The following is a 9,910-nucleotide window of genomic DNA, read 5'->3' as shown; positions in this document are numbered from 1 at the left end:
CTTTGGCATCATCACCTCCCTTGCCTCCATCAAAGCCTGCCTCCAGACCTTCCTCTTTAACCATGCCTGATGTCATCCTCCTACTCCCAGCTGCCTTGCCTTCCACGCATCTTAATTCCAACCGTTAGCTCGTTTACAAACCCTCAACTGTGCAGCACCTTGGGACATCATCACGATGTGAAAGGCACTATGTAAATACAATTTGTTGTTGTTGTTGTCAACTTCACTGGGTCTGTGTTGCAGGATGTCAGCATTGCCCGAGAAAAGCTTTGGTACTGACAATCTAAACTTTTAACAGAATATGAGTTTGTGTTTCGTTGAATCCCTGTGTTTCTCATTCTGTCAAGCAGATCATTTGTGGAGTCCTGTAGCTCAGTGGTTAGAGCACTCGCTTTGTAAGCGAGAGACCTGAGTTCAATTCCAGGCAGGGCGAAACCTTGGGCAAGTTTCCTTACTCCACACGCCTAATAATAATCCCTCCAAAACCAAAACAATAATAAATTGGTCATTTTCAATCTACGACTGTTTGTGGGACATTGCTGTGCGCAATTGGCTGCCGCGTTCGCCCACAAATGTACAGTCAATTCACTTTACAGTGTGTTCTGTGAAGCACTTTGGGACGTCCTCCCGACGTGAAAAGCGCTATATCAAATGCAAGGATTATTATTATTATTATTATTATCATCCATGAGCACAAAGAAGATCAGGTTAAGAGATGGATTCATCTTTCAAGGTGAAGTAACAAATCAGAGTGAAAGCGCAGGGAAGACATGAACTTATCACATTCTGCATGAAGAAGTTCCTCCTAAACAACCTATTAGATCTATTACTAGGTATCATTTATATCTGTAAGGATTATTGTATTAACTCTCCATTTGAATTTGCGAAATGGAATTTGCGATGGTCCCAAACACTGGTGAAGGGCTATTTTGCAGCCAACATTTTATTTTTTTGACAATTTGGGGGACTTCTCAACAAAAACTTGCGTTTATATAGTACTTTTCACATCGGAAGGATGTCCCAAAGTGCTGGACAATCAAGGGTTCTCAGGCCATTTGTCAGGTGAGGAAAGCCCCAAAAGTCTGGGAAGAGGTTGAAAAACAAAACACATACTTATAGATTTTTTTTGGGGGGAGGATTTGTTCAGGAATACCACAATTTTAATTCCAAAAAAATTAGGTTTATGAATCTGTTCATTAATATTTGTAACAGAATTCCTCTCAAACAGGTAACAAACATCAAAAAAATCATTGTTCATCAACAGCACACGATAGTATCAACAGCATCACTGTTTTGATACTATTGTGTGTTCTATGTTTGCATTGTCAAATCGTTGAGAGTTTAGACTAGCTGAATTTCAGAAGATAAACTATTCTTGCAGTGAATCTGAACATACTCCCTTTGTTTAAACCTGTAGTTGTTATGAAATATAATCCATCTTATCTTTTAAGGTGCAACCTCTCCTTAGGTTGCAGTTCTGGCTTCATTTATTATTTCTACCAGCTATAATTCTTAGTTCCAATGACAGCTAAATGCTGTGCAGAATCCTAGTTATTAATCTAAATAATAAATAATAACTGAACATTTCTTTTTCGTGCTATGTCACAATTTTAGAAAAAAACAATGAAGTTGCATTTAAAAGCTACATCTGAAAGTAAGGCATATACATTTATCAATACAGTTCCGATTGAGTTGTTTGCCCCTACTCTTCCTGACCAGTGTTATGAAGGTTGTACTCTTATCTACATAGGCAAATGATATTTCAGAATATATTCATAATTCATAGTGTTATTGAATTTTGATCAGTCAATATTGCTTTGGTCTGTACCTATCCAGTGTCATTGCAAGACTAAATTGGAAGGTACTCCATGTAATTACTTGATTATGTTGAAGCATTATCTTATGTTTCCCACAGTGAACAGTCTAAATTGTTGAAGGAGAGATTTAAAGTCTCTTATTACGGTGAGAATTTTCCTTTGTAGAATATTGACTGTGGTTTACAACTTAAAATTGAGCAGTTACTTTTTTGATTCAAAATATTCATATTTAGTTCTTCATAAAATACACTTATGAATTTCCTTCATGTTCCTCCTTGTATGTGGAAAACTTGTTATGGTAAAATCAATGAATCCTAGATTACAAAATGTATATCTTGATGAGGACTTTTTCTGTAGAATATTTATAAGATGAAGACAGACATGAAGAATTTGAAAAATAAATTGTGAGTAGCTAACTTTAGTATAATCCTATTGTAAGTATAACTTTATTATGATCAAAAATCAATTGGTGCACTGAGAATGTTTTACATGTTATGGTTTATGAGGATTGGTAACAATTCCTGCACACTTCATAGAATTATTGACATTTCAGCACAATACAATATAGTGAAGCGATCCGTTGTATCTGTTTCATGCCAACTCACAGCTGGAGCTAACTACTCTAATCGTCTTATACCCACTGATTAATATCTTATAACGTATTCTGCAGAATATACGTGTGTGGATATTGGATAAAGGCAGCATCAGACTCAGCTTCGATCTCTTCGATGTTTGAAAAGCATGTCAACACTTTTTGTCCAGGCTAACACATGAATGATTGTTTGAATGATATACCAGAGAGTGACAAACATGAATAAATCAACACTGGATGTCAGCTTGGCTGAGTCAATACTACTCTTGCCTCTGAGTCAGGTTCAACCCCACGTAGGGAATTTGAACTCAGTCGAGATTGACGCCCCACTAGAGTGCTGAGGATACAATGCATTGCTGGCGGTGCCATCTTACAGATGAGACATAAAACTGAAATCCCATGGTGTTGTTTGAAAAGAGAATGGAGTTTCTCCCAGTGTCCTGGCCAACAATTTCCCAGTCAAAATTCATCATTCAATTCATAGCTATGTGGGACATAAGTAAGTGCAAATTGGCTGCTGTATTCAGCTACAAATATCTACAGTCACAATATTTTACAGTAAATCCTATGAGGCAATAAAGAAGTCCTCCTAACCTGAAAGGGGCTTTATCAAACATAAGGGTCTTTAAAATTTTGAATTGCAACATTGTGAATCAATGTCTTGTATAAACCATATCTTCAAGATTGTGTTGGCAGCCAGACTCTAGCGCATGTAATAGCCCATTCTATCTTCTGCTATATATTATGTTTTCAGCAGACATTTGGTGAAATTTTGGCAGCAAGTTGTTTTCAAATACATCAGACAAGTTAGTAGCTGCCAAAGATAACCTGAGGCAAATATCTTATATTTTGTTGTTCTTCTATACTAATAAAATGACAATGTCTGTCTATGCTTCCAGAAGGATCTCAATAACCATATGACATATGAAAGGTCTTGCATCTCGGAGTGTCATGGGCATATTTGTTTTTGGGTATCTCCTATCGTTCATGAGTTTATGACCTAAAATGTATTTCAGTTTTGCATTTTTCACCGCAGTTACACCTGGTGGCCTTATAGATTGACGATGGCATTGCGGCATCTTGCATTACAGAGCACGAAAGTAACCAAGAGGTGGTGGGAATAAAATAAAGAATACAGACAAAGCTAAGCCGCAGCAACAACATAAGTGCCTTTCATGTCAGTAGAGACGTCCCAGTGATTCTAAATTATCCATTTATATTGACCATTATAAAGATGCCTAAGCAAAAATCAAACCTTTCAAGGATAAGTAAAAATGCTAGACAAAAGAGAGAAGGCCCATTAAATGAAACTGAAGAACAAAGAACAATATGGCTGCATTTCCATGCTGAAAGGACTGTAACAGTGTGCCAAAATGAGTTGCCCACTCAAAGAACAGCACAGTCAAAATGGGTCCTCCCACAGGAGTCCTCCCAGATGAGTATACATAAAGATGAAAGATCTGTTTGTATGTCTTTCTATGTATCAATCTACATTCCAAATTGGATGCTTTGGTTGCAAGCATAGCTGCAACAGAACTGCTTGTGTATTATATATTAGGAATCCTGTAGCTCAGTGGTTAGTGTACTCACCTCACAAGTGAGAGAAATAGGTTTTATTCCCAGCAGGATGAAACCTTGGGCAAGTTTCCTAACTCCACACATCTGATAATAATCCCTCAATAAAAAAAAATAATAATTTGGTCACTCAATCCACAACTGTTTGTGGGACACTGCTGTGCACAATTCTCTGCGTGTTTCGTCCATAAAATAGAGTCAATTCACTTTAAAATATATTCTGTGAAGTGCTTTGAGACATCTGGAAGATATAAAAAGCACTATATCAAATGCAAGGATTATTTGTATTGAAGCAGTACACATATATATGTATATATATACACACACACACAGAGTTTGAAATTTTTCAAAAACAGAAACTTGCCCAGCCCCCACCTGCCCCCCTGGTCCCCCATCAATTTTATGTGATGGACATAAGACACTGGATATTGTACACCAGCTCCATAGATCTTGTTCACAAGATTACTGGTCTACAACAACAACTTGCACTTATATAGCACCCTCCACACAGGGTAGGATCTCTGAGCACTTCAGTGGTGAAACCTGACTCCAAGCCGGTAGGGGGTGGGGGGTTAGGGGGGAGAGGTTGCCATGAGCATGGTTGAGAGGAAGGTTTTCAGGGGGATTTTAATAAATGGAGAGAGTGGGCAAGGCGGAAGGATTGAGGAAGAATGTTCAAGAGTTTTGGGGCATAGTGACTGAAAGTGCAACCACCGATGGTGGGGCGGAGGGTGCGAGGGACGATCAGGAAGCTAATACCAGTAGAGCCAAGGTGCCGGGTGGTGGTTTGAGGAGTGAAGAGGTCAGAGAGGTAGGGAAGTGCCAGGGAATGAAGGGATTTGAACACACGTGTAAGGATCTTGAAGTCGATCCATTCGGTGGAGCCTGGCCAGAATGTGGACTAACATGCCTAGTGTTGGTATTGTTTTTTCCATCACAACTGTGTACTTTATTATTGGAAATAGTCCTGCTCTATTATAGTAGTTATTTTTAAAATAGCATTAATACTCACACCACTGCAAAGTAGTTGACCTTTTGAAAATCATGATCCTACAATCTATGGATCCCATATTTGGCACTGCACATTGGTGAGTGACAACATCAGTCACTTAGAATGTCAAATTATCTTTGATAGCTATGACTAATAGCATGCTTCAACAGGAATTCACCGAAAAAAGATTTTCTTTAAAAATTTCAATTTACTTGAAAATTGCAAACGTATAAACTATTCATCACCCTGATGCATAAACAATTGTTGCCATTAAAATAACTGCAGGTTATATTGGAATTATCACTCATTATCTCTTTGATGATCAGGTCAGAACATGTCCTTTGATAAGGTGCAACTAAACTAATGGAATTGTGTCATGCTGGGCCATACTGGAGGCAAGGTATGTACACAATATAATACAAAATTACGGGAGGCACTGAAGGATTAGAATCTTAACCGGGGTGGGTGGGGTTGGGAGGATGGCCGAAGGCACGGTTCAGAGGAGGATCTTGAGGCATGCCTTGAAGGATGCGAGGGAGTAAGGTGAAGGGAATGTGGGATTCACTTCCAGAGGGTGGGGTCAGAGAGGCTGAAGGCCCGACTGCTGATGGAGGAGTGGGCCGGGCAGCGGTCATAGAGCAGGCCATTGCCTGCTGAGTGGAAGGAGCTGACAGGTTGATAAGGGATTAGCAGGTCAGAGAGGTAGGAGGGGCCAAGGCCGTGGAGGGCCTTGAAGGTGATAATCAGAATTTTGAATTCGATCCTCTGAGGGATGGGGAGCCAGTGGAGCCAGGTGAGGGTGGGTGTGATGGGGTCACAGAGCCTGGTGTGGGAGAGGACACAGGCTGCAGAGTTCTGGCTGATTTTCAGCTTGTGGAGGGCAGAGTTGGGAAGGCTGACAAGCAGGGTGTTGGGATAGTGGAGCTTGCGTGTAATGAGGCATGTATGAGGGTTTCCGCGTCCGAAGGGATGAGGCATTTGCGGAGTCGGGCAATGTTGGGGAGGTAGGAAATGTTGCAGAGGTGGGAAATGTTGCAGTGGTGGGAAATGTTGCATAGCCAGGCTAGCTCATCAGCAGGAGTTAGAAGGGCAGAACAGTCAGTAGGGGCAAGGATTCTTCTCCCATTAACTCTGCAAGCCAAAACTCTAATGGGCAGGGTAGTCCAAGCTGGACAAGCAGCAGGAACTTTAACTGACAGTGCTTTCAATGGTAATCTATGCGATTTTAGATGATTAGATTTCAACAGTACCCCAGTGGACACACTGCGCCCCCCAAGCCTTGGCTCTTGCTAACCTGCTCCTAATACCTTCTGGAATTAGGTAAACAGAATGTGTCCAGGGAGAGTGTGCATTTTATTTCAATAAAGGTCTCTGGAATTGCTACATAAAAGTAGGATGCATGGAGTTGACTTGGAAACTCCATTTGCCACCTACTCGCCCACATCCTGCCAATTCGAGAATGACCCGTTTATCCCTACTCTCTGTTTTCTACCCATTAGCCACTCTTCAATCCATGCTAATATGGTCCTATTAATCCCATGGGCCTTAACCTTGTGCAAACACTTAACCTTTCCTAAACACTTTCTCAGAGTACAATAAATGTGTGCAGGTATAAATTTAGAAGGTTGTCCCTAATTTTTAACAACTGTATTTTTGTCAGTTCCCAGTTCAAGTATTTAATTAAATTCCCAGACATTAGAAAACTTATTTAATTATAGCTTTTATATATCGCACGAAACAGGAGATTTCAAGTAAACACCATGAAAGAGGGAGGGGAATGATTATGTCACTGCATAAAAATAACACCTCATTTTCAACATAAATTAAAAGTTACATTTATGGGTCACTCCTCATGCAAGAAGGACACCCCAAGGCACTTAATCCTGGCTTGGAACCGTGAGCTGTAGGACGTCACTTAACATGTGTAGTCTCACGACCACACAGCCTATTACAGGTCCTAACCTTTGGAAATAGATGGGCACAGGGGACATATACTTTAGATAATGGAGTATCCTATAGTTCTCAATGAGAGAAAGACAATACCAAAGACAATGGCAAGGTTTACTTCAAAACTTGAGCTGGGTTTGTATAGTGCCTTCTGCATTGTAAATGACCCTCAAGTGGCAGCACTGAAATGATGTACTTTTCCAGGAATTATATTTTGTTGCCTGCGTGCTGTGAGTGAATGCCTGCTTGATGTTTTTATTTTGACCAAGGTAAATCTGTTTACACCACTAGAGTACATCATGTTTTCCATCTTTTCCACATATTTTGAATGGAGCAGGTGATTTCCTGAACTACAAGTGGGCACACACACAAGATATTGTGAGGAAGTATTATGTTTGAATTGTGGATCTCTTTTCACAATACAAAGTGTTGAACTGTGCAATTGCAACATTATCTTTTTAGTTCAGATATTCAGCTTTGGGAGAGTTTTAAAATTCATTTTAGCTCAGATTTGCTCTCATCTATTTCACACTTCACTTCACATTTTCAAATCTGCTGATGAGTAACTCAGTCTTTCCAATCACAACTGCTTCTCTTCCCAGCCCGATAGTCTCTGGCAGCCACATTGTTTTTCTTTGCATCAAAATTTCAAACCTCTGTGAGTTGGGTTTTCTATGGATGTTTTCAGGTTTTACAGACTTACCCATCTCTGCATATTATCTGCTAGTTATCAAGCTATTTGCAATCTTCGTATGAGTTACTTGAATTATTAACCTAATACATCAACTTTTAATAAATTATCAAATCTATATCCAACAATTCCAAAGAAAGCTTCATAAATATGATACTTTATAAAAGGATACACTGATACTTAACACTATTCAATAAAGGCAACAGTTGGGACTACTCAGCTATCACCTCAGTTATCATCTAGTTATAATAATTATGTTTTATAATATGCTGTGTGCAAATTAATTCAACATTTATACTACTAAGCAAATGGCCTTTATTCCTACTTGTTCCTTCCAGTGAATTTTTTTTGAGTAGATATGATACTTTTGCATCCCTTGTTCTTGACCAAAAAGAAAAAATCAGAGTAAGGAAGATAACTCACGTATCGGTATCCCAATGTTGCAATCCTCCAGTTGACAATTTCAATACTACGCCATGGATCTATCTCAGACCCAGCCACTATGATGCAGCAGTGGGGGTGTTGGTGGAGGAAGAGATTGCAGCGATTGACCAATCATTGTCTTTATCATTAGTTCATTCCAAAGTGATACAGGATAACTTAGGTCCATTTTCTATTGGACAAGGTATCAACATTGCATTCTAAGGCATCCTAACATTTCAACATGGGTCTGGATGGAGTTTCCTCAGGTTCTGTTCCTGCTATATCATTTCAAGTCATCTCATGTAGGGTACAAGAAAAAAAGCATTAGTTCTAATTGATGAGTAACATAGATTTGGAAAGTTCAGCCCTCAACCCCCCATACTCTGGCCCACCACAAAAAAAGCTTGTGTGCCTTAATGTTGCACTGCATTCTCACAAATATTATGTATATGTGGTCATCATAGCTGCAAGTCTACAGAACTGAGGTGTGAATATAGATAATTTCTTCTACTTTGAACCCAAGTAAACTTAGAAATACACTTTAGTCACTGGTTAAAATGCCGCTCTTCATTTTGACTAGAAGCAACACAAGAATGAATAGTGGTTTGAAGTCATAGGTATTAATAAAAACTGTAAAGAACTAAACATCACAGATATTCAAATAAAATCTTTTCCTCACATTTAATCTCATCATTTCCAGTGAGCACTCTGTTGTCTTCCCTGTTAGAATTTACACTTTTTGTATAATGTTAGAATCATAATAGATGTTGCGAACGTGTCAACTTTTAAGTTAAGTGTGTTGTGGGCAGCTGGACTGAAACTCCCTGCACGTATACGAGATAACGGACTGTCTCAAGGACAGTGTGTTTGTGTCCTGAGGCACGTACACCCCATGAGATGTTCACGTGAACCCAGCATGATTTTGGCCAGGTGACCTAATGTCCGCACCATGATTGGATGGACACAAGCTTAAGACACTGTGCCAGACCAAGATCGGCGTGCCCAGGACAGTACCTACCGTGGATGGAAGACTGACACCTAGAAGACAGAAGTAGACGAACACGAGGAGGAATTACGTGGTAGTATTGTTCTGTTAGTAAATTGATTGATTGTGCTTACTTGCCCACGCCCATCGGGACGGATCCTGGAGTTTAATAAACACTACTCTGGTTGCAAACAGTGGTTGTGTTTGATTGGAACTCGAAAAGAAGATTTTATTTTCCAACACCCATTACAGTGTTTTCTTTCCCTGGTCAAGCTGATTCCAGAAATGCATTAGTCGCAAGTTAGCAAAACCCATGGCTTGGAACCTCAGAATATGCATTGGCGTACCTGTGGAGTTTAACCATCTAAAATCACATAGCTTGCCATTGTGAGCATTGTAAGGCAAGCTTCTTGCTGCTCCAGGTCTCACCTCCCTACCCACAACAGTGTCCAGTTTGTAGTGGTAACAGCAGCTGAATGGGCCTTTCATGTCCTGCCAATTCTAACCAGGCTGTCTGGATTTTTAACAGCAGTGACCTAGAGTACTGCAGACCTGCCTAACTCAGGAACTGGATTTCTAAGATTTTCACAAAGGATCAACTTGATTCTGGTATTCTATTGCAATGCATGTTATCTTGGAGCCAGCTCAGTCCCCTCAGCTAAAGTGGTTGTGTTTGATATTCATTGATATTCATATTCATAGTCATTTGATATTTAACAAGTGCAGGTTTGAGGCTTTAGTCAGTGGATAGCAGTGAGTCCCTTAAATATGACAACCCAGCATGAAATGCATGAGACTATTACCACAACTTTTCTGCCTTCAATTTAAACACATATATCTACTAATGGAATGCTTGACGTGTTCCATTAGTTAGAAGTGTAGATCTTCA

At 39.7% G+C, this 9,910-nt stretch overlaps 1 non-coding gene across 1 annotated transcript; it reads left to right on the top strand.

Moving 5' to 3' along the window:
• The first annotated feature begins 361 nt into the window (after positions 1-361).
• On the top strand, positions 362-433 carry trnat-ugu. Its single transcript has one exon. It is a non-coding gene; the product is annotated as a tRNA-Thr (tRNA).
• The last annotated feature ends 9,477 nt before the right edge of the window (positions 434-9,910 follow it).

Source organism: Callorhinchus milii, unplaced genomic scaffold (assembly GCF_018977255.1).
Source record: "Callorhinchus milii isolate IMCB2004 unplaced genomic scaffold, IMCB_Cmil_1.0 Scaffold4, whole genome shotgun sequence".
Lineage (NCBI taxonomy): Eukaryota > Metazoa > Chordata > Chondrichthyes > Chimaeriformes > Callorhinchidae > Callorhinchus > Callorhinchus milii.
This window is presented reverse-complemented; position numbering and strand designations above follow the sequence as displayed.